Raw genomic sequence first — 25,596 nt, forward strand, 5'->3', positions numbered from 1 at the left:
ACTGCATTCTCACTCCCTGTCCAGGAAAATGAGCTTGGAGCCACAATGACTTTGCCTGCACACAAACGAGGCACGCAAACAGGAGTTTCTTCTCTCTACTCAGAGCATTCTCCACTCCGTTTTTCATTTCACCACCTTCCTTTATCTCCATTTCCACATATTCAGAACTGAAGGGATATGGAAAATGAAACTGTCAAAGAGCTGTGAAGAGAGATATTCCCAGACAAGCCCAGGGATTCCTTGTGAGACCCGGGCAGGGCAAGGCCAAGTGCACGGTGATGGCGCCTGAGCCACAGCTGAGTGGACACGTCCCAGGCCCAAGGCCTGGCAGAAGGCTCCTTATCTCAGTGCGTCTACACATTCTGTCCAGCCAGGGCTGTTCTCAAGGACAGCTCAAGTCCTCTTTGACAGAGAACACTACACGGAAAATATCAGAATTCTTCCCCTGTAAAAAGGACCGCGCCGCTATAGAATAGAAGGCACTGCAACAAACCTAGAATCTAAATGAAGCAGCCACAGGGAAGACAAGCTCATGACTTTCCTTAGAAAGGTGGCATTCCCCAAGGTGGGTTCCAAAGATGGCAGGTTCCCAAGGATGCTAACAGGTCGTTCCTCCAAAGGAAAAAGCAAGCAAGAAATGAAATAAACGCGGGAGACCGATGTCTCAGCTGCAGGACTTCCCATATTCCTCTCTACCCCAAATGCCAGAAGCATGAGCATTTGTGTCTCCCGCGTATCTTTTGGGAATGCAAGCTTTCAAGGAAGGAACAAGCTTCCCCCCTCTGGCTGCTGAATGCCGCAGGTCAATGCTTACAGCCCAGGGTCTGGCAGAAAGAAAAGAGATCCTTGAGGAAATGATAAGACAATGGAAAAACCTTGGTAGCTTCACAAGGGAGTGCAAACATGAGATCAGCTACAGCAAGCTGCTCTTCATTTAAAGGACAAATATGAATGAGAGGGTCAGCAATCAAAGCGTGCATTTTGTTTCTGCAGCAAGAGGGCACAGCAGAGAGCAAGCTTGCCAGGGCCCTGCCGCCACCAACTACGTGCCTTTGGGCCTGTCAGTCCCTTAGGGTCTCATCAAAGGAGCTGGGTTCAATTCCCAAGACTCTCTCCAAATGCTTAAATGATTCAAATCCAATAAAGATGTGAAGGAAAACATGAGGTCACGATGTTTCTCAAAAGAGTATCGACCCAGAGAAACAATAAGCTGACAAGGATGTTTAATTGTTCGTATAAATAGAACTCCCCCCTCCCATTTTTTCTCTATTGAAAAGTTTGTTCACATCAGCCTCAAGCAAAATACTCCGTGAGGAGCAAGGTTATGTAATGCACTTTGGCTCACTAATCGTGTTTAGAAGTTGACTCAGTTTTTCAACTTAATATTATTTATTTTTGAGATAACATATTTTTAAGTTACGTCCTATTCAAAAGTTTAATACTCCACTAAATAAAGAGTTCAACAAATACAAATAAAAAGACCACAGGAATATGGGCAAGGGTTATAAACAATAATCAAATGAGGAGATGTCCATTTTACTCACAGTAAATTTTAAAAGTCACAGGTCATTAAAATTATAGTAGTATATAATTCTTAACAATTTGACAAGGATTTAAACCAAAATTTGACAAACCACCATATTCACAGGAAAACTGATGAACAGGCATTTTTAAAATTGTTTAATTTTTTTAAAAAAAGTTAGCTCCCACATTTAAGGGAGAACACAAGGTGTTTGTCTCTGTCCCTAGCATTATTTCACTTAACACAATGTTTTCCAGTTACAACTATGTTGATGCGAATGATAGAATCATTCTTTTTTTTATAGCTGAATAATATTCCAGCTGGAGGCATCATAATACCTAACTTCTAAGCATACTATAAAGCTATAGTAATTAAAACAGCACAACACAGGCATCAAAACCAGCACATAGATCAGTGGAACAGAATGGACGGCCCATGTACATGGAATGTGTACACCTGATTTTTGACACAAGTGCCCAGACCATACTTTGGACAAAGGATAAACTCTTCAATAAATGCTGCTGGTAAAACTGGATGTATACATGTAGAAGAATGAAATTAGATCCCTACCTCTCACCAAAAACCAACTCAAGATGGATCAGAGGCCAAAATTTAAGACCTGAGACTAAGAAGTTGCTGGAAGAAAATTTAGGGGAAACACTTCGAAGCACTGGTGTAGATGATGACTTCTTGGATAAGACCACCAAAGCTCAGGCAATGAAAGCCAAACTAGACAAATGGGATTCTATCAAATTAAGAAGCTTCTACACACACAAGAAAGGAAGCAATCGATAGAGTGAAGAGATATCAGGCATCATAGAAGTTTAATGAATAAGGAATAGCTAGAGATTATGGAATATGAGGAAAATGAAGGCACTAGCCCAAAGCACTTATATATATATATATATATATATATATATATATATATAAAATCTATCTATCTAGAGGTCATAAAATATATGACCTCTAATCCTCACAACAGCCAGTGTGAAGAAGGCACTAGTATTAGTTTCTATTTTGTAGAAAAGAAGGCTGAAGACAGGGAGGCTTGTAAAGCCACTTGCCCAGGGTCACACGGCTAGTGGGGTAGCAACAACTCAAACCCATAGGAATGTGGCCCCAGACTCAGCACTTCAGCCCCAGTCTCTGCTCCTTTTCCATCCTGCAAGGCACTATGCAAAAGAGTTCTTAAAAATTAAAATTCTGTGCAGAAAATGTGATATTCAGAGGGATTTGGTGAAATCTCGGGGGAACTTTTAAAATCAGTGTTCTTGAACTCATTTAACATTCTCGTATTCTTGATGGCAAAAATGAGGCTGCCTCACCGTGACAGCAGGGGATGGAAGCCAACCTGAGTTACAGATTTGTCATCAAAGAATCAGAATTAACCGGCTAACCCGCAGCAACCCTTCTGCCTCCTTTTTTTTTTTTTTGCCACTTTCTACAAATGAATGTGTCTGCTCACAAGGCAAGCCATGTAAATGTTACGGGCAAGAAAAAAATTGGTGGAAAGACAGAATTAAAATGTTCTTTATTTTTGATGCAAAAAAATTGAAATCCAAATCTAGTTTTTTTTTCATAATACACCTTTTCCATGGTCTTTTTAGGAGACTTCCTAAATGCATAAATTTCAAAATTTTTTGCACCAAAATAAATTCATCCTTAAATTTCTTTTTCCATGGACTTTTTGAAGCACCCTCATAAATAAATTGGCAGATTTTCATCATGACTCTTGGGGGGCGGGGGAATCAAGAGAACAGGTGTCTTCCTGCTAACGGTCCAGGAGAGTAATTTTCACTTATGATGAAGATGAACATTAAGCAGACTTAACAGACAGCTTGTCTCCAAGGCTTGGAGAAGTCTTCTTGCCCTCACTGAAGGTGTCCTGAGCAGGTTTCTAAACCAGACCTAACCCGACTATTCCCACCCTGGTCATCTACTCCTTCCTTCGCTCGCCTCTCTCTTGTTCATCTCCTCAAATTACAGCCCGCTACAATATTCTTCCATTTGCAGTGCAATTCCCTCTCCAGAAATTTCTACCTTTACCCAGTTCTTGAATTCTTCATGGTACAGGGCTCTGAGCCCAACTATGCACTGCAAGCTTTTGAATTCATTATTTTAGAAGTAATTTTATGGCTATCAGCTTTGTGATACACACACCTAATAAAACACACTGTACAAAGCCAGTTGACAGAGTTAGCAACACAGTCACAACTGTTGAAGAAAAATGCATACTTTGGTGCATTATGGCAGTTCAGAGGCCTGTTTCTCCACGGTGTGCTGGGTAGCCTGGCTGCGGAAGTAACGGTTTATATGTTTTCAGCATGAATCAGATTTTTCTCCTGCTTTCACAGGCAGACCACTGGGGGACATCTATACTCATTCACGTATTTCTGTATACTATTGTACTAACAGATGAGAACAGTGGGTCAGAGCCATTCACACACTCCACAGGCAACAATGGCATATTATATACAAGACCAAGTTCAACTGAAGACGTTGGGCAGTGGACTGAAAACTCAACATGGCTGCTTCCACGTCCCAGGCATTCTAAGAGGACTTTAGGTAAACAGGAAATTTCCAAGATTTCAAATTCAGTAAGAAATGACTTGCTGGTAAATACGACCTTTCTTCTTTTAAAGACTTATTTGAAAGGCATAGTGTCGGGGAGACTGAAAGACAGAGATCTTCCATTCACTGGTTCACTCCCCAAAAGGCCACAGCTGCCGGGGCTGGGCCAGGCTGAGGTCAGGAGCCTGGAACTCCATCCGGGTCTCCCATGAAGGTGGCCAGGGACTCAAGCACTTGCGCCATTATCCTCTGCCTCCCCAGGCGCATTAGCAGGGAGCTGGGTCGGAAGTGGAGCAGCCAGGACCTGAACTGGTAGAGTGGCAGTACAAGTACTGGCTTAAGCCTCTGCGCCACAATGCCTGCCCCAATACAGCCTTTTTCAAAGGGAAAAAACCTTTGGAATAATTTTCTTATCAGTATCACTCATGCCTATTGATGGATCCAGAAATAAAATTGTGTTCTAAGAGGGGAGAGGGAACAGACATTACTCTTAGGTGCTAGAAAGATGGACATGCCCATGCAGTGACTAGTTATAACACAATATTATTTGGTCATTTCTATGAGGATCCTAAATTTTAAAATTACTTAAAACCATTCTTTTTTTTAATCTTAGGAACCAGAGAAAAATAGAGCGAAACCACTACCTAATTCCTTGGAAAAACAAGTAGTTAACATAAATATTTCATAAGTGTTTCCCTAAATTTACTATTGAGACCTTGAAGATGGGCTTAAAATTGCACTGGCCTTAAAATTGACCTTGATGAGAAAGAGAAATTCTGCCACATGAGAAAAAACAAAACAAAACAAAACGACCCTCTCTCTGGGTAGAACGTGCATCTGCATTTCCTCCCAGACAAGGCAGGAGTGGGAATTTTGGCCGAGAATGCCGGCAGGGGCCAGGTGAGGCCATCTCGCTGTCCCCCTCCTTCAGATAATGCCATTCCCAAATTATTCCACAAAGATTCCACCTTCTCCTATTTTTAAGGCCTGCCGGAAACGCAGCAGCATACCCTTCCCCGGTCAGCTCTCCTGCTATTTCACAACTCTGACTCGCAGGAAATTCTTACTTACAGCTAATCCCTCCCAGAATACTTGGTGTCCACTGCTCCTGCTCTCTGTCTCCTGCAGCGAGGTCCTCTCTTCGGGCATTGGCGGACTGGGGAATTCTACCTGTCTTTCTAATCCTTTCCCTGCTCTAGTTCTGCATGTCCCCCTCCCCCCACCTTGGCAGCTCCTTATCCCAAATTATGCACTTGCCTTTAGCTCCGGAGTCCAAAAATATATCTAGTCCTCCAGAAACGCTTTGTTGTGTAGTCTTCTCAAATATGTATTTTCAATTATCTACATGCTGCATGAATTTTAAAGTAAATGTTTACCTTTTCATTTTTTCTCAACTTGGCATTTATTTCCCCGTGCCAGATCTGTTCCCAGCCAACTCGCCCACAGTGTGCACTGAAGTCTGTCTCCTGGGCTTCAAGATTTCTGACCGCTCCCACCACTCAGCAAGGTCACGCTGAGCTCTGACGCTCTCTCTCAAGGGCCAGGCCTCACCGTGTTCACACTGCACGCTTCAGCCTTTGAAACTGGCTCATTTCACTACTGCTCCAGCTAGCACTGCAATCGTTGGGGCTCACGGGGTCTTTTTGCTGGACCTCAGAGAGAATCAAATGCAGAGCCTTGGTAAGCGGGGATGATGCCCGTCCCCTCTTCACCTTCGTCGATGAAGAGGAAGGCATCCCATGGCGCACGGGTTCTGGATGCTGTGTCAGCTCGCACTCACGCCCTGGGATAGAGTGGGTGGGTAACAGATGGATTTCGTTGCGATTTTTCCTTGTGTATTTTTGACTCTTCATTTAGAGCAGGGTCATGCTTCATTGCCTTTAAAAATGTTATCATGACATTATCTTACAACCTGTGCTTAAAATTTTTAGAATAGTAGTAGCTTGAGGCCCTGGCATGGCCCTCTGTCCTGACAGTTCCTGCCATCAACGACCTAGGAGGACTTGCACAGGTCACCCACACATTTCACCTACGTGACCACAAGCTCGAGTTCGTCTCACTGTTTAACAGAGGTAAAAATGGGGTATGCCTTTGGCCCAGCAACAGGAGTGAGTTCCTGGCTCCTGGCTTTGGCTGAGGCTCAGCTGTTTCAGGTATGTGAGGAGTGAACTCTGCATCTAGTTTTCTTTTTAAACAAAAAAGCGAACAAATAAAGCGTTTCACTCATTCCTTCACCCAAGAGAAATACTTTTTTGAGTAACTACTATGTCCCAGATACTGTCCTAGGTGATAAATGAGGGAATAAAACAGACAAAAAGCATTCCCTCATGTGACTCACATAGTCCTGGGATTATTAATATTTACCTGCCCTCCACATTAGAAAGGGGCTGCACTCTATTGTAGCCTTTGATTTTAATTAAACTAAACAAAATTATAAAGGTCTTCTCTTAATTTTGATTCTCTGTATCCAACTGAAATTCTTTACTATTTCTTAGAACTTTCATTTCGATAGATTTTCAATTTATCCTTTTCTCAGTTTTTTTTTTTTAATTTCTATTTCTCATATAGGTCTTTCTTCAGTCAACCACAGTCTCCCTGAATTGTAATGTTTGTGATTCCAGATGAAGTATTCTTTGACTACTTCTACACGGCTAAGTCTTACATACTAAATAAACAAATACATACCCTGGAAACTTCCCAAGTCCTGTGAAGTCTGCTCTGTGAAAATTCATCTTTCCTATGATTGAAATCTCCAGACCTTTAAATCTTCAGACCAAGTTTGGGCCCTAAAACACTGAGTCTGGCTATCCACTAAGGTTTGATGAGAAATTAATTACTGCGTATCCTGTCTTTGTGGAAAGAGAAAAAATGCTATCAAATCAAGAAAGCCAACTCACCTTCGTGCTTCCTATCATTAGCTATCTAGGAAATCTGTGACTGTAATATTCAGGTATTTCTACAGCATTAGGATGACAGTAAGCCAACAATGACTGTCATATAATAAACAGTGGAGTGCGTTACGCTCATCAACCATTCTGAAAAAAGGTGAAAGACACACAGGGAGGAAAAAACTTCTCTTGAGTTTATGAACATACAAGCTGCTTCAAAACATTCCTGGGAAAGGAATGAAAACACGTGTAGCTGGCGCCGCGGCTCACTAGGCTAATCCTCCGCCTTGCGGCGCTGGCACACCGGGTTCTAGTCCCGGTCGGTGCGCCGGATTCTGTCCCGGTTGCCCTTCTTCCAGGCCAGCTCTCTGCTGTGGCCAGGGAGTGCAGTGGAGGATGGCCCAAGTCTTTGAGCCCTGCACCCCATGGGAGACCAGGAGAAGTACCTGGCTCCTGCCATCAGATCAGCGCAGCGCGCCAGTACCTGGCTCCTGCCATCAGATCAGCGCAGCGCGCCGGCCGCGGCGGCAATTGGAGGGTGAACCAACGGCAAAAGGAAGACCTTTCTCTCTGTCTCTCTCTCTCACTGTCCACTCTGCCTGTCAAAAAAACAAAAACAACACATGTTTTCTTGGTGCAAAAATTTTTAGAAATTCAGGCATATGAGTATTTATCAGAATCGAAAAAATTTTTAAAAATGATATTCTAGATAAGGATCCCAATGACTTTTGAAGAAAACAACTTTTCCAGAAGTCTTAAAATGAACAGTCAGCACCATTCTGGTGGTGAACTGGACTAAGGGCTCCTGCTGACACCACACTGTCTCCACGTAGTAGCTGCCTGCTCTGTCCAGTTCTGTCCTTAATGTAATGGATACAGGACATCTGTGGTCACTGGCTGGGGAGAGAAGTCTGAGTTACTCTGGAACACACCCATGTACAAGGCGGTGGTACCTTGTCTGCCCCAATCCCACTGTTGGATTCTGTAAAATCTCTATTTTGGTTTTCTGTGTTTTATTTATGTACTTCTCCCCTCCCCTTTCCTCCTTGTGTGTTGTTTTTTAAAAATAAAACTCATGACATGAAAAGTGAAATTTCTATTTGGCTGTCTTGTTCCATTGGCCATTTGCCTTTCTCTGAATCTTTAACTGTGCCCTATGCCTAAACATCCAAACGTGAACGTGTGTGTGTGTTTGTGTGTGTGTGTATTGTGTACATTCAGTTACTGGGGGGAAAAAGTCCTCAAAGGTGAACCAACACACTATTGGAGTTAAGCTAAAAAAAAAATCAAAGTATATCTTTGAAATTCTATTGATATGCTGTGCAGAAATGAGACAGCCCAATTAGTAGGCAGACAATGTATGCCACAAAAGTACATTTAAGCCGCATTTTTCATATTTCTGAAGTTTAATTTTTGTATTTCATGTATTTTTTACCAAGACTCTATTTCTCCACTGCAAAGGAAGAGGTTTTAAGTAGGTAATATATATGTTTCTTCTATTTCTAAATTAAAGATTTCATGATCTATAACCTATTGAAAGTAATACCCATGGCTTTCTCTAATCCAGAAAATTATCATGTCAGGCCATCTATTTCACTTTGGAAACATGGAGAAAGATCTAATAAAAAATGTGAAAATTTGGTGATACAGTCTCACCTGCTGTTTTGATAATGTACGCCTTCGAAACAACTTTTAATCATCCTTGTGTGTCTCAGGGATGTTATTTCTGCTGTTTCAACTGGTTTTCGTATCTGGGCAAATTTCTATTGTGTGATCACACTTCCTATTTTTCTGTTGGGGAAATCAAGGCACAGGAAAAACAGCACAATGGTCCAACTCCAGGAAGGAGCAAAACTGGGTTCTGACATAAGAGAGGCTGATTTCAGAATCCTATTGCCCCCTAGGGTAGGAGGACTTACCCAGTTTTAAACAAGTATCCTCATCATCTTGTTTTTATATTTTATATGTCAAAGTCCTAATTCAGCTGAAAGTGACATGTATCAAATTCAGATACCTTTACAAGCTGAGTTTTTATCTCAAAACTCAAAGTTTTATTCTCACTAGATTTGAAAAGGGTCTGTTTTGCTTGTTTGGATTTTCCTTGCCATACTTTGAAAATGAGATATTAAATATATTGCCAGTTGTAGCTTACATAAAATACACCAAAAAATACAGCAAATTTAAGTTTTTTCTGTTCAAATTATGTTTCTTAATATATTTATAATATATTCAAGGACAACTCTTTTTCTACAGTTGAGATTTTAAATAGGGTTATAGGATACCAGCCCTCATTTAAGTAAAATCTATAGCCAGGGTTAAGGTATTTTTAATTTTCCATTTGGCATATGCCCTGGTAATATAAACGTAATTAGAAATTCTGATAGGCCAGCGCGGCTCACTAGGCTAATCCTCCGCCTTGCGGCGCCGGCACACCAGGTTCTAGTCCCGGTCGGGGTGCCGGAGTCTGTCCCGGTTGCCCCTCTTCCAGGCCAGCTCTCTGCTGTGGCCAGGGAGTGCAGTGGAGGATGGCCCAAGTGCTTGGGCCCTGCACCCCATGGGAGACCAGGAGAAGTACCTGGCTCCTGGCTTCAGATCAGCGTGGTGCGCTGGCCGCAGCACGCCGGCCATGGTGGCCATTGGAGGGTGAACCAATGGCAGAGGAAGACCTTTCTCTCTGTCTCTCTCACTGTCCACTCTGTCTGTCAAAAAATAAAAATAAAATTCTGATTATACAGATCAACTTGAAAATAACTTAGAAACAGTCAGCTAAGGGTTGAATGTATAGGGCGACTGACGAAAAAGAAGTATGCTATAATTTATTGAACATGCCTTACCTGATAAATTTCCATGTCCTTCTTATCAAATGATTCTTAAAGTTCTATGTATCAAAAAAACTCACCTTGCGCACTTACAATGGCCCACTGATCATAAGCTATGTTCCAAAAACTCTACATGCAAGGGATACTAAAACATATCAATGACCAGTGAAGTTGCTTTAATGCTTAAACTAATTTGAACTGCATGCAAAAGTTTGAACTAGAATGCACATTACAAATAATGAACCCTGAACTGAAATTGTCATATCCTGTGTCAACAGCACCTATAAATGCTGTTGTCAACAGCTGGTTCAAATTGCCCAAAGAACAATTCAGGAAGGAGTAGCTTTTAAATGGATCCACATTATGGGAAAAATACTCTTCCTCTATAGTCACTGTTCATTTCCTGTATTGAAATATGATGTAGAAGCAACTTTAAGAAAGAAAGTATGGTATGCTTGCGGACTTTTTACTAAGACCAACTTATCTTGTGTGAAATTTCTTTATTGTTGGAGTTTTAGCCCAGGTGGATTAGTAAATCTAACATTATGACAGCCGTGGATGCTTTTAATAAGTACAACCTTCCCAGCTGTCATGATCTCTTCTCTGCCTTTATTTACCTGAGTCTTCTAGGCACCGCATTTCCCTCTGTGTGTGATACATTCAGCTGATAGGAAACAAGCAATGTTGCACTTGAATCTGCCGTTTCATAAGTTGTGGTAAACATACATGCTTCATCTGGTATCATCTAAATACATTCTAAATGGCAATACTAATAATTTATAGTACAGAAAATCTTTGTAAAATATATAATAAAGAATTTGAGCATTGACTTTCAACCTCTATCTTCTGGACATGTGCTTTCTGCTTTTGAGAATTTAGGTTGTAAGTGGTACAATAAAATTTGACTGCAGATTTATACCTATAATAAAGATAAAATGGACTCCACCTCTTAGGAAAGTGATACTAAATATACGGCAGTTGCCTATCATGAGAGAGAAATGACAGCAGCAATGCACTGGGGTAACTGGCATTTAAGGTGGCAAACAGAACTCATTACTGACTTTTTAAATATTTTCGCTAGCATAAAAAAAATTAAGCAGTAACCTCCAAGGAGGACTCTCTTTGTGCTCAACATGGGAAAAATATCATTCAAATACAGTTTATCCCTGCAAGGAGAGTACCTGTAATGCCTCCAAGGTCACTGCCAAGTTGTATTAATGGCCATGTTCAGTACATGTCAGTCACGTGTGTTAGAGCTGCCTTCTTCTTCTTTTCCTACTGCATAATGACCAGCCTCTTAATGCACACTGACAAATTGAGGTGAGTGAATATGTTTCTCCAAAATATAGATGGAAGAGCTCCTAGCCACCACTCTTCTATTTTAATTGTAACAAACATGTGCAGTGTGTATAGTCTGGCAGGAAAGAGGTTTTAAATATTCTATTTTGAAAATTGAGCCATTTTTGAAAATGGCACTTTGAATCTTAAAGGGAATTATTTGTGGCTGCATTGTGAGATTTCTTTCAAATGCACATTTGCTTACATTGCTACAAAAGCACAAAATATTTTTTAAATGTAGGAATGGCTTTGTTTTTAATCTAGAAAATGTCATTGGAACACTGAGTTAGTAACAGAATGATTTAGTATTCAATAGTTAAGCTCTATTGCAGATTTGTAATTTCCATTTATCAATATTATTCATCATTTACAGAAGAAATGTGAGTGTAGGCATATTGGCTTCTGAATACATCTAGTGACTTGAGTGTAGCAGACATATTTATGTACTTAGAGTAAAAATAGATTAACATATCTCCTCTACAGGGCTTGTATTTAAATAGAATAAATCACATCCTCAAAGAATAAATGATATTCTAGTATGTTAAAATAAGACTTGCTCGTAAGGGACATCTCTATTAAAAATTTACCACTTCAGCTCTGGAATACCAATTTAGTCCTGGTCTTGAGATTAGCAATGCATTAAAAATATCAGGGGAATTAGCAATTTCAATTCTCAATGTGGTATTAGAACTTGGTGCTGATTTCTTTGTTTCATTTACATACTTTAATTCATCAAAATATTATTGAAATGATTGGGAGAGAAAGAAGACACGAGGAAGCACTTCCCTGCTTCCATCAGCTGACCCGGACAATATTTTAAAGCTATATTTAGAAAAAGATCAAAAGAGCTGAGTGCAGCAACAATTCTCCATGCCAACTTCCTCTATTACTAGTTTTCTGTTTTGCATTTAGTAACTCATCTCTAAAATAACCATGCTTTGGGAAAAAAAGACTAATCCAGGACCTCTAGATAGAGTTTTAGCAAACTGATTAGATATCCCCAAGTTCACTGTTTCTATTTCATTTATCTCATTTACTTTCTTTGGAAGTGACCTGGCTCACAAATGCATTACAAACAAGTTCTTCAAATCTGAATTTGAACCTAAACAAAATTACATTACAAAAATAAGGTTCTAATAAATTCCACTTAAAATAAATGAATAAAAATGGACAACACAGAGTGTAAATAAACTCCGTTCTACAAACTTCCAGTTCTACCTAGAACACAGGCACAGGATGATGGAGTTAAAATTTATATATAAAATTTTAGCTGGTATTTATGCCTTTATGATCAAATATTTTATAAAATGATGTAAAACTTGTCATTTAAAAAATTCCCCAAAGAAAGGAAGCAGAAGAAGGTGATAAAGAAAATCTGTAAGATTTAAAAATATAAGGAGAATCTGTATTTGAAAGTCCAAAGTAATGGTCACCAGAACTGGTTTAATAGATGACAAACCAGTTCCTGCAGTTTTGCTGAGTGCAACTTTATAGTCATGTAGCGTTGTTTACCTTGTAGAATACCAAGTAAGCTTATGGGTTTGCAAACCAAACTCACATTTCACAACATTTCTGTCTCTCTACATAGCAATAGGCAATATGCTAAGTGCTTTACTTATGTTATATAACACTTGTTATAGTAACTCTGGTGACAATAAGGTAGATAAACGGAGGACTATTTTGAAAACTTGAGTAGTGTAACTTCTCCAGACTTTTAACCAGCTCCAGCTCCTGACTCCAGCTTCCTGCTAATGCAGACCTCGGGAGGCAGTGGTGGCAGCTCAGTGATTGGGTCTCTGCTGCTTACATGGAAAACCTGGGATGAGTTTCCAGCCCCAGCTTCAGTGCCTGCCCGTCCCTGGGCACTGCAGTCATTTCTTTCCCAGTGGATGGGAGCTCTGTTTGTCCCTTTGTCTCTCAAATAATTTTTAAAAATTGTTTTAATGTCCGAAATTCATCCTTACCTGCACTAATGAATGGGGAACACTGATAGAAAAAATTAATTTTTGTGAAAAATTCTTGAAGATCAGAATTCTGTTTACTAATGTCACTGTCCTCTGTCACAGGGTTAAAATACCCCACATCAATGAACTATTTAGAGTTCTGCATGGGCCATGTGGGAATATTCTGCTTTCTTGGAAGACAAAAATTCTTTAGGGGCCGGCACTGTGGCACAGCAGGTTAAGGTGCACCTGCAGTGCTGGCATCTCATATGGGCACCGACTTGAGTCCTGGCTGCTCCACTTCTCATCCAGCTCTCTGCTAATGCATTTGGGAAAATAGCAGAAAATAACTCAAGTGCCTGGGCCCCTGCACCCACATGGGATACCTGGAAGAAGCTCCTTCCTCCTGGCTTCAGCCTGGCCCAGCCCAGTCAATTTAGGGAGTGAACCAGCAGATAGAAGCTATCTCTTTCTCTCTACCTGCCTCTCCCTCTCTCTCTGTAACTATGCAATTTCAAATAAATAAATCTTTTTAAAAAATTCAACATTGGAGTACTTGTTAAAAAAACATACGATTGTGCCAAGCACTTTGAAAGAATTTTCAACTTACTTGTTTCTAAGTCAGTTGATTTGAAAATATAAATCCACATGTTCCAATTGTCTAGACTGTAAGACTTACACATCTAGGAGCCCACACTTATAAATTAGGCTGTTCTTCTGAATTCTACATGAAACCTGTTGTTTACTCTGCAAGGATGTGAGACTAGTTTGATAAAAGTAAATAACAGGGTCATATGCACATGATAAATATGCTGAAAATGAGTGTGTCATTTTGGCTAATCTAAAATATTAACTCTTTAAAGACCTACAATAAAAGTTTGAACATATTTGTCCTGTTTAATGTATCTAAATGTTTATATGAATCAGATAAACAAATCACCACTATTATAGTTTTATGTTCTCTGATGTTTCAGGGAAATGAAGGTTCTTTCAAGAAATTGTGTATTGTTAATCAACACATCACAGCTTACAAACTTCCAGAAATTAGCAAATCTGTAACTCCTTAGCTCCATTTTAATTTAATCATTTGAATTGAGACTATTAAAATTCCAGTAAAAGAACTTTTTAAACTTTGAAAAAAAAGTTTCTTTTAATGACTTCAGCTCAAAGGATAATGTTGGATTATGGGAATAATTATAAAATCCATTTCCTAGACCTTCCTCTCAATAGGCAAAACTCAAAAATCCTATGTGAAATTTCTTGATTATATAAGGTAAAAAGGGGAATGACATTAATCCTTTTTTGTGTCAGGCACTGCTCTATTTACTTTATACCTACGAACTGCATCCCATATTAGCTCTGTGGTATTAATTTGTCCATTTTATGGATGAAGCAATGGCAGCAAAGAGGAGTTCTTTCGCCCATAGTAAGTGGTGGTTCATATTTAGAAACTATCCAATCTGATTCCAATGTCTGCTGTTTAACTGTCATGCTATGCCTCCAATATTTTCATCAGGGACTGGTGCTGTGGTGCAGTGGGTTAACGCTCTGGCCTGAAGCACCGGCATCCCATATGGGCGCTGGTTTGAGACCCGGCTGCTCCACTTCTGATCCAGCTCTCTGATGTGGCCTGGGATAGCAGTAGAAGAGGGCCAAGTTCTTGGGCCCCTGCACCCGCGTGGGAGGCCTAGAGGAAGCTCCTGGCTCCTGGCTTTGGATTGGCTCAGCTCCAGCTGTTGCGACCAATTGGGGAGTGAACTAGCAGACGGAAGACCTTTCTCTCTCTCTCTATCTCTCTCTATCTCTCTCTGCCTCTCCTCTCTCTGTGTAACTCTGGCTTTCAAACAAATAAAATCTTTAAAAAAATAATAACTAATTGCTTTATGAACAGAACACAGCTTCAGAGTAGTCACTGCGGGTGAATGAGGATATGAAGAGTCTGGAGCTGCAGAACTTTGTAGGCCGACCACTGACTGTCAGGGCCACCACGTGCCCAGATGGCCTTCAGTTCAACATGGAGAGAGAGGAAAGCTCCAGGCCAGGTGGGCACACTCTGACTTTCATGATCTCTACCTCAAACAGTGCACATGCACACGCACACGCACACACAAGCAGAAGAAAGCTCCAGGTCAGGTGGACACACTGACTTCTGTGATCTCTACCTCAAAGCACACGCACACACGCACACACACACACACACACGATTTTCAAATGCAGAACTTACAATGAATGTTAATGAACTACTTTGTTACCTTTTTTCATTATTCATACCATGACTGCCTTGTCTCCAATTCTGATATCAATCCACCTGTCTGAACAAGTGTTGGATACGGATTAAATGAATCCCCTCAGTGTGAACACTGATGTGAAACAATCCGGCCAGTTTTTCTAACTTTTAGGCTCTACATGATGCTAACATCCTATCAACTACTCTTGCTCCAAGTGTCACATCTTGGATGACCAGCTGCATGTCTAAGGCATAAAACTTCAATATTTAGTATTAACCACTTTTCCACTTTATATTTTAAAATTAAAGCAATAATTTTATGCATATATATTTGTGTGAACAGACTATAATAATGAGTACCTGAAATGATAAAATCTATTTTCAGCATCTAAAAAAGATTAAGGCATTCTAACTGTACAGGAAACGTACAGGAAAGAGTATTATTTGAGGCTTTATAATTCAATCAACACAATCAGACTCACTTCATCAGAGCTTCGCAATCTAGAATACAAGAAAATTATCAAACTACATTTGTATTTTAGGTTACAATATTTCCATAACGACAAATGGAAATTTCAATGACCAAAAGTAATTGTATTTTGGCAGTGATACATGCAGACTGTTCTACATTCCCAGCTCTACAATGACAAATAATGTTATCTTCTCAGATATAATAACATGATTAAAATAATTTTAGAACATGTACATTGAATGGAGTATTTAATATTGGTTAACAACAGATTTGAGATTTATAATATTTTTTAAAAATCACAATCTTTTATCATTCACGTCAAGTATCTTCTACATAATTAGAAAGTTCATTGAAGCTGTTTCTATTCATAAAAATAAGAAAGAACACACACCTAAATGTACCAGTAGTAGAGGTGAAAGTTGAATGAAGATGGTTCATGAAAATAATGAGAGCAGAAGCATATACAGTTACTTCCTGCAGAACACCATTCAAGGCAGTGTCCAGTTTATACGAACACTGACTTCTGGTTGTTTTAACCATCATTATAAGCAAATCTATAAAACAGAAATATTCTTTAACAAAGATTCCTATCATCAATATTTTCTCTTCCCAATGATAACGAAAATGGTGCTTCTGTTGCTCTTAAGCACGCAGGTCTAGCTGAGGTGGGTACCTAACAGGAAGCAGGTCTGCAAGGCTGGATTTGGATACCTTGAGCAAGAGGCCATCATCACACAGCCATGTCCATGGAACAGCCAAGTATCTTACATTAAGAGTACAAAGAAGGTGATGTTCTGATAGCTACCTAAAGCCAAAACATTCAAGAAATGGAGAGCTGCAAGAAGTCATCATAATTGAATGGATTCTAACAGCTGGAGACTGCTGGACTAAGTGAAATCCAGGCAAACTAAAAAGATGGTCAATTTAGAAAACAATATGGTTGAAACAGAACACTGCTAGTGAAGAGTAGAACTCTGTGATCTGAGTAGCATTTTGATTTTTTCATTCCCACCCTCCACTGATAACTAGCAGGGTAATAAAAGGCATGATTTCCCTTTTGTTAGCTGTCTACACAATGAATTTACAAGCTAAAATCCTTTCTAACATACTTGAATTCTTCAGATATTTACAGAAGAGATCAAGCTAATCAGATACTCATCATTACACAAACAACAAACCAACCAACTTCCATGAATAGATCGCATAAAGCTTAAACTCCAGGCATGGCCAATAAGATGCACTAACCACAAATGTGTCTGTCACACTGGACTTCATGTGTTACAAAAGGATGTTGTCTAATTACATTCACTCGGGACATACACAAGAACCATAACAATTCACCATTTTGCATGGGGGAGGGGAACTGACAAACCAACATAAAATTTTAATTGAAGAAAGACATAGAGGCATTATTGTTTTGCACACAAAATGAGAGTATGTTTTTATAGCTATGTAAGAACCACACTTTCTAGTCACAGACCCAGGTTTTAATCTATGGGACCACCAAACCTCACCTTTCCTAGCTGCAAAATGTGTCAGAAGACAAGAAATAGATATCCTAGCCTTGAGTTTATAGTTACGATCAGTACCCCTGCGCTAGCCAGGTAGCATAGCAAATGGGATGCAAAGAGTTAGTTGAGAGACTATAAATCCTCCAGGAAATACTTCTTGAATAAAAAGGCAAAAAAACCACTCTTAAGCTCTGCACCCCTGAGAGCTTAAATTTTACCAAATTGGGAAAGATTCTTCAAATGGCTTTAGTACAAGGTGGAAGTCAGTAAACAGTATAAAGTAAAGGCTTCTGAAAGCCAGACGTGGCAACACTATCTCCACTGGGAGAAGCTCCATGGGGGAAGGACTTCATCAGCTGCTGTTCCCAGTTTTCCAGTCTCGGAATGAGGACAATTATTGCCCTTCACTCCCTTGCTTCAAACTAACTAGCCAACGTGCAACAGACTCAGGCCAGAGAGAAAACAAAATGAGTCAGGAGCAGTTCCCAAGTAGTTTACCATCTGATATGGGTTAAGGATAATTTACGTTTGTGCAATATTTGCATTTTACAATGCCACTGTCCCTATATTATTCCATTCAGTCCTTAAGCACCATGGTTCTGAAGTCACCAAAGCTGATATTCTTTCTATTGGAATATGGAAAAAGGGCGGCAATGAATCATAATTTTGGCTTTGATACAGTCTTTAGGGTTTTACCTTTGTCTTTCTGAGAACAGAGATTCATCCTAGTTTTGGTATTTATGTGAATGGAATGACACATTCCAGAACAGTCTACGTGTAGTTCACGCCCCAAAGTGGTTCTATGTTCAGGAAGGAAGAGAGCAGTGCTGTCCTTACTGAAGAAATATGAACAGGCAGAAATTTTATTAAAAAGAAACTTTGGACTCTCAGACTTTCAGTTTATTTTTAAATTGCTCTTATTAAATGCTAGAATTTCGAAGTCTTCAACACTATACAGAATACTTTAGATGCAAATGAAAATGCATCCCATATTCAAATTTATTTTCTTGATGAGTCTCAAAGTATGTTTAACTCCCAAATTATTGCATTTTTTAGAGAGGCATCATTCCACTATAAGGGCAATTCTACCTATAGTAATAAAATGATGCATTTCTTTCAATAATTGTGAACTCTTTCTCTAAACTCTTTTTCCAAAACAACAGAATAAAAACTCAATGGGCAGGTGAATAGAGTAATTTAAAAGGCAGTGACTAAAATAATGTACTCTATGTAATACGAATCTTCACTCCTTTCAGATTTTCCATAAAGTAGCAGAACATATGCTCAAATTATGGCGCAAGTTTGTATATGCAGAGAAAACTCCAAAGAATATTTTTTTAAAAACAAGGAAATTAATAAAACACCAACCCCAAATCTCTTTGAGTTAAATACTTGGAGTATTGCTTTTAGGCTTAAATATATTCTGCAAAAATACTCTGCCTATGAACTTAATTTCAAGAAATTTAGGCATTTCTTGATCACAAAGTCCAACCTGTGATTCTCTAACTTGCATCAACTCAATGCATACATCTCCACTCCTTGTAGAAGTCAGAACTGTTCTCCATCTTCCCTCCACTTTGCTCATGTGTCAATCATCTCATAACCAGCCTCACAGAGGAGAGATTGTAAATCCAAGTCCCTCCACCTTTGTTCTCTGCCTCAAAGTACCCATCTACACTGTTCGAGGCACTTTCCCAAGCATTCCAGGGGATCTCCAAAAGAGCAAGACTCCAGAGAGATAAGCAGGAAGTGGCAGAATTCATCCACTCATACATTGAGTAGCCAACTAAGTGTGTGCCTGAAAAAAAAATTAAAAAATGAAAAAAAATTTAAAAAATGAAAGAGTCTGGACTTGGGCAACAAACCTCCACATCTGCCTGGGACATCCAGGAGGTGTCAGCCCAGGAAGAGTTCACAAGGTGACCAAGGAGACAGCAGAATGTGGTTGATGAGGGCAAGGGGCAGGGTGCCCACCTGCCTGGGTCCTGACCTTCTCCTCCACCCTCACACATGCATACACCCTTGCCAGTCCCGTTCTCGCTGCTGCTGCTTGGGTCCCTACTCAGTTATCCTTGGGGAAATCTCCCTCTCCCATGTTCCACATGCCAGCTAAATATAACTAACAAACATTTGGATGACGCTCATGACCTATCTGTTTTAAGGAAAGAAAAGGCTACTTCAAGATAAACTAAAAAGTAGGAATGCAGGAATCTTCAAGCAATAATCCTGAAGCACCAGTACATATTTGATTTGCCTAAATATCACATTGAAAGGTCCCCCCCACCCAGGAAGGTGGTGGTGAGAAATCTGCATTTTGAAGGGGCACTGCAAACCCCCCTGAAGCCTACATGTGGCCGAGGTCACTGTGGACATTTAGAAATTATTTTTGGGGCTGGCACTGTGGCACAGTGGGTTAAAGCCGCCACCTGCTGTGCTGGCATCCCATATGGGCGCCGGTTCTAGTCTCGCCTGCTCCTCTTCCGATCCAGATCTCTGCTACGGCCTGGGAAAACAGTAGAAGATGGCCCAAGTCCTTGGGCCCCTGCTCCCGCGTGGGAGACCAGGAAGAAGCTCTTGGCTCCTGGCTTCAGATCAGCTCAGCTCTGGCTGTTGCGGTCATTTGGGGAGTGAACCAGTGGAATGGAAGACCTCTCTCTCTCTACGGCTCTACCTCTTTCTGTACTCTTTCAAATGAATAAAGTAAGTCTTAAAAAAAAAAAGAAAGAAATTATTTTCATTACTTACACAAAAATTCCACCTTCGGCGACAGATTACCCTGGCTAAGCATAACCCAGTGAAGGCAAACTTGAACAATGTAATCCAGTTATATGTGTTACAATACTCATGAGGATTCCTATTATTTTTAAAATATTTATTTGAAGTGAACGGTGTTTTTTTGTGGGTTCACATGAGAAGCCAACAACCATTAATAAAAACTGCTCCCGTGAAAAAACAAATCCTGCATTAATTTTAAAACAGACTTCTGGGGCACAATTATTTGTAAGCGGGATATGACTGCATTATTGGAGACACAGTGGTCTATCAGAGCCTAACGCTCAAAGAGCGAGGCACGACTCACTTGAGCTATCCCTTTAAGATCCGGCACAACCGCTGGCTCCTCAGTGAGCTATTTCCAGAATGCTCAGACGAGTAGACTGGGCTTTTTATTTCCTGTGTTATCAAAAATGTAGAACCAGCATGCCAGAGAAATGAAGGAGGATGCACACGAGAGTCCCTGTATTAAGTAACTAAGAATTGCAGTGTTCTATCACAGAAAGAAAGCACTTCTTTTTTCCAGTCTCCTGCATAATATCCCAATTCAGCTCACAGCACACAGAATATTATATAACCACTGCTCCTCCATCCTAAGAGAAGCCAACAGTTTGGAAATCAGACTGGTCTAATTAATTGTACACAATGGGAAGGTAGTCTCAGAGAAAAAAAAAAAACCTTCTCTTTGCAGATAGGATGTAGATAAAAAGCTGACAATCACAAAGCCTTCAGATGTAAATACATTTGCTCATTTAGGAACAAGTCCCCCCCCCCCCCTTTTTTTTTTGGCGGAGAGAGTGAATTCAGTAATGCCCAACAGAAAATATGTTTAGTTTTTTTTCTTTTAAAGATAGGACAAACGCATGTGACACTAATACGCTCCTTACACATCTTGATAAATTGCTGTGGAGTGTTCATGGTGAAATTTGTGAAAGCCTATAGGTCTCACTCTTTTATTAAATACATTCTGCAAGTAGGATGTAATGGAAACAACTTTCATTTTTATGACCAATTGAACATTCTAGAAACACCCCTGAAACACTAGGTTCTACAGGTAGGAAAGAAAAGCATTTACATAATGGAAATACATTGCATTTTACTGTCAGCCCAACATTCTGAGGATGGAGAGTGCCATGAAATCTCTCATGACTAAAAGACCAGTCCTTCCCCTGCGCACATGGACAGGTGAATAAGTGAATCAAACACTCACTTGCTGTGTTTCTGTCTTTTCTGAAGTAAGGAAGGTCTTTGGCCACCTTGTCCTAGTTACCCGGAAGCCACAAGCCACACCTACTGGGCACCATGGTGGACATGTCCATTGCATTCTCCCACTCCAGAATTACAAAACTAAAGTGTATTTTGTTTCTTTGTTTTGGGAAGCTGCAATTATTTTCACCTTAAAAAAGAAATGCCATATTCTAGAACATGCCTTTCAGACACAGTCTTGGGTCAAGTGTACATGCCAACCGCAGCCAGGCCAGGGCAGTCAGAACTCGGCCAGCCCCTACAACGTGTGTGACATGTGTGAGATCCACAGCCATCCTGCTCAACTCCAGCTTAAGTACAGCTTCCAATTTGCTGTGGTTGGCATGACCTAATTTTGGCTTGCAAGGTACATTTTCCCCCACTCTGGGTTTCACTGACTAAACATTGAAGGAAAAAAAAAAATATGTTCTTAAAGGGATTCTCACTCTTCCCTTTCTTCAGGAAATTTAGGGAATTGAACAACTGTTGGCAGCTGGCTAATTCCCAAACTAAAGTCTTTTTCTAGACGCGCCTACATCTTGACCTCTCATGCCAAATATTTTCAGCAGTCTATTTATAAAGTTCATCACTTCCCCTGTTACTTCATCTCTAGAAATGCCAATAATTTAGGAACTGGAATGGTGCAGCTGGTCCCATAAACTGGGAAAGGAAAGATCCTTGGAAGAGATCATCTTCTTGCTATAATGTAAGGAATCAACTTATTTTCTTCTCAATTCCCAGAAAAGAAGAATGTTAATGTTCTGTATTTAGTGTTCAAAGATGTCTCAAAGTCTTAGAGTTTGGGTGTTCTGTTAATAGTTCTTAATCCTACTTACATATCTGAATCACTTTAGACATAAAAAACAAACAAAACACCTGTTACCTAGACCCAAACTAGACTAGCTCAATTGGAATCCCTGGGACTAGTTTCCCCACGCTGTTATTTTTTAAAAGCTCTCCAAGGCTCAAATCTGAAATCCACTGTAATCAACTCTCTTAGAAATAAGTCATTCCAGCACAGCTATGTTGTACCATGATCTCACCTGGATTGTAGCTATGTTCCTGAAATGTTCTAGACTCTCCATTCACGATCCGATTCACCTGCAAGAGCTTCTTGGCTGTTGGTTAAGTGAGAGAGAAAATTCATCCGCATAACTTTGCTGACTCTCAACAGATTAGTTACAATCACAGAGAGCCCTACCCGTCTGAGATAACACAGGCCTGATCGTATGCTCCTTTTCTGCAGAACCAGAACTGGGGGCTCTCAAAAGCTTAAAAATCAACTGTTTTCATCTGATCTTTTTGACTCTCTGGATGGTTTCCAGTTGTATTTTTAAAAAAAGTCTGAAGCCATTCATTGTAAATCTATAATAGTTAACCAAGTTCAGTGCTGTACATCTGATTTGCTCAAGGGGATACCTTTCTAATTTCATGTGCAATGTTGATGCATTATCTACTGGAAGTCAAGTTCACCACATCTGATAATCTCCAAAAAAAAAAAAAAGTCAATCCGTGAGCTCCAAGTTCTCAGTCTTTCATAATTAATTTAACTCTCTACTGCGGTCATGAAATGATACCATCAAGCAAAGCAGCCCAGTCCCTCGCCCTGGTCCTGGGATGAAACTGGGTTCACTTCATTCAGAATCTGCTTTGTAGAAGTAGTGTCACCACCAGCTGCTGGCAAAATGTGGCTTACAGACTTGGAACTGTGTTCCATTATGGCACGGAGGCCATCCCCCAGCCCCATTCCATAAAGCTGGACAGTTCACTTCACAGTAATGCTTCCTGCGAAATAATAAAGCATTTTTCTACACAACTTGTGGAGCTAGTATTCCTACTTCCTCATCACTGCTTTGCCTTTCCTGTCTTCTGTCATTTTTACATCTATACTTACATGCACACGTATTACAGATGGAGTGCAACAAGGAAGGGAGAAAGTTCACTCTCTGGGATTCTGAGTGTCTTAGCACTCCGTGGCTTGCTGTGTCTTACAGACTTATTCCCTTCTATCACAGCACTTTTAATAGAGTTCCGACAAAATACACAGGATTTTTTTCTAAGGGTATGACAGCCCTCAAACACTTTTATTTATTTAGTTTTGCTTTTTTTAGAACGAGAGGGGAAAAGGAGAAGTACCACTTGAAGTTCTCCTACATTCCTTTCCGTAAGAGCGGAAAATGGAGTCTCCATCTATGAAGCGGTACCTACCGCTGCTCTCGGCTCTCATCCCCAGCTGTTGCTGGCTCCCGAGACAACGCCGTGGGATGCGGGGGAGGCATCCTCCTTCCTCCCAGCTGTGTCTAGGAAACGGGGCTGAATGGGAGTGGAGGAGGATGAGCCCTCCACCTTCCCTGGGGACTCACGGTAGAGCCATTTCTGAGACACACCAGAGCAGGTGAAGGGGTCAACTCCGCTCCTCCTACCTCTGCAACCATCTATGCGGCTTCCTGAGCTATTCCCCCTCCCCCCCATTTCCAGCAGAACTGGAATAATCACATTTAAGATTCACGTTAGGTCTCCCTTCTACTCAAGACTGACCTGGTCAGCCACCTGGAGACAGTGTTCAGATTCCTTCACTCCAGTGTGCACCTGCCACATACCTGCACTATAGCATTCAGCACCTTACATTTATAGCTGCCCCTGGGGTATGCACTGCCCTCATGGAACTGATTTCTCTCAGGGACAGAGCCTCCATCTGTGTACCCACTCATTACACACTTAGTGAATAAACTAACCGATACATTAGTACGTTCATGGTTGATGGCCAAGGACAAGTGTTGGGAAACAGCAGTGGATATTTTATGGGCAGGGCCCTGGGTAGTTTGCAAGTTATACGCCTATTTGTCTCTGTAACTTTCAGTACACCCAAGTTCAAGAGTCACATCTAACTTCTTTTAATTGGTGCTTCTCAACCCCAGCTTTATGTTAAAGCACCCAACGCAGTGAACCTGGAGTGAGGACCCAGGCATCGGTGTTTTCAAAAGCGCCCCCGGCAGCCAGGGTTGAGAGCCATTGATCTCAGTGTACACAGAAAACTCCATGCTTCCAATCTCCAGGCTTCTCGCTCATCATACACCCAGGAGCGGCTCCCTGCCTTTGAATGGCTTGTGTTGGTGAGAAAGCGTCAGTGGCTGACTACATTTTTGGAAAAGGCTTTAGAAATACGGTATTAGCCCCATCACGGTCCTCTCTTGGAAACGCACAGAACGAGCCGACAGCTGTGACCTCCTCCTTAGTCTTGGGGCGCTCTAGGCCTTCCTAGTGAAACTTACTTCCTGTACATTTAATTCAAATGGATACTAAAAATAAAGTCAGTGTCTTATGGGGTCTTAAGAGTATGTTTTACAGTTGGAAGTCTCCAACACGAGGGAATTCAAACAACTCCAGACAAAATTACACCAGGAAGTGGACAGAACTGGCCTCAGTGGTTTTGCCTGAAAGAGAAGAACAAAGGCCAAGCAGCCACACAGGCACAAGGCCCTGGAAACTCGCTGGCCGTGGGCACCGCAAAGTGACCCCGAGGTCACTGGAACCGATGAATTCCCCATAACACATTGAGTCTCCAGCCCTTCAAGTCCCATTTCCAATAAAAGCATTTTTAAGGACAGAGCACATGGATTATTTTGGTGTTTGCACAGTAATCCAAACAAGCATTTCATTCTCTTCTACAGTGAAGCTGAGCGGAACCAAAGGCAGCTTCTAAGATGAACTGTGGAAATTTGGCCAGGAATCCATGACTTCAAGAATATGGCAACCATCAAGCTTATCCATTTGGCAACTCAGAAATAGCCGAGTCCCGTCTGACCTCCGCCAGTCTCTGTCCTTCCTTCTAGTTAGCAGCCTGGCAATACTTTCATGGAAAAAAACAAGGAAACTGTTTATCAGAGGAAAGAAAGTTCATATTGTTTCTCAGAGTAAAAATTCTAAAAATGATCCTTTCCCCTTTTCAAAGGGTCTTTTCCTGAACCCAGAAACATTCAGCTAAAAACTAAAAGCCATGCACTGGATGAATTCGCCTGGTCTACTCTCTCCTCGTTTTCCAGTATAACACGACCTGTCCCAACTTGGCAGTTTATTCCGCACCCATCTTTGGCTTTAAGATTTTGTTGTTTGTTTTCCTTTTTTTTTTTCAACTGCAAAGAACAGGTTAAACGGCACGCTTGAATTCAAATTTTCCAGGAAACTCATCCTCACTAATTAGATTAACTGAATAGCGCCTGAAATCCATTTAATATCCGTTTATGGACTCTGTCAGACAGCTCGCATTGTTAACTCACAACTATACAAA

At 40.7% G+C, this 25,596-nt stretch overlaps 1 protein-coding gene and 1 long non-coding RNA gene across 9 annotated transcripts in view; one reads left to right on the forward strand and one right to left on the reverse strand.

The window, feature by feature from the left end:
• LOC103349544 (uncharacterized) overlaps window positions 1–25,596 on the forward strand; it is a 217,670-nt gene that overhangs the window by 156,637 nt on the left and 35,437 nt on the right. For all 3 annotated transcript variants that reach the window (XR_011381915.2, XR_016220463.1, XR_016220464.1), the window contains one exon: window positions 1–25,596. This exon is cut by the window's left edge; it is cut by the window's right edge and continues 15,936 nt beyond it. This is a non-coding gene — a long non-coding RNA (uncharacterized LOC103349544).
• MEF2C (myocyte enhancer factor 2C) overlaps window positions 1–25,596 on the reverse strand; it is a 175,824-nt gene that overhangs the window by 114,763 nt on the left and 35,465 nt on the right. The window lies entirely within an intron of this gene.

Source organism: Oryctolagus cuniculus, chromosome 14 (assembly GCF_051225735.1).
Source record: "Oryctolagus cuniculus isolate XC-2025 breed Fujian yellow rabbit chromosome 14, ASM5122573v1, whole genome shotgun sequence".
In the NCBI taxonomy this organism is placed as follows: Eukaryota; Metazoa; Chordata; class Mammalia; order Lagomorpha; family Leporidae; genus Oryctolagus; species Oryctolagus cuniculus.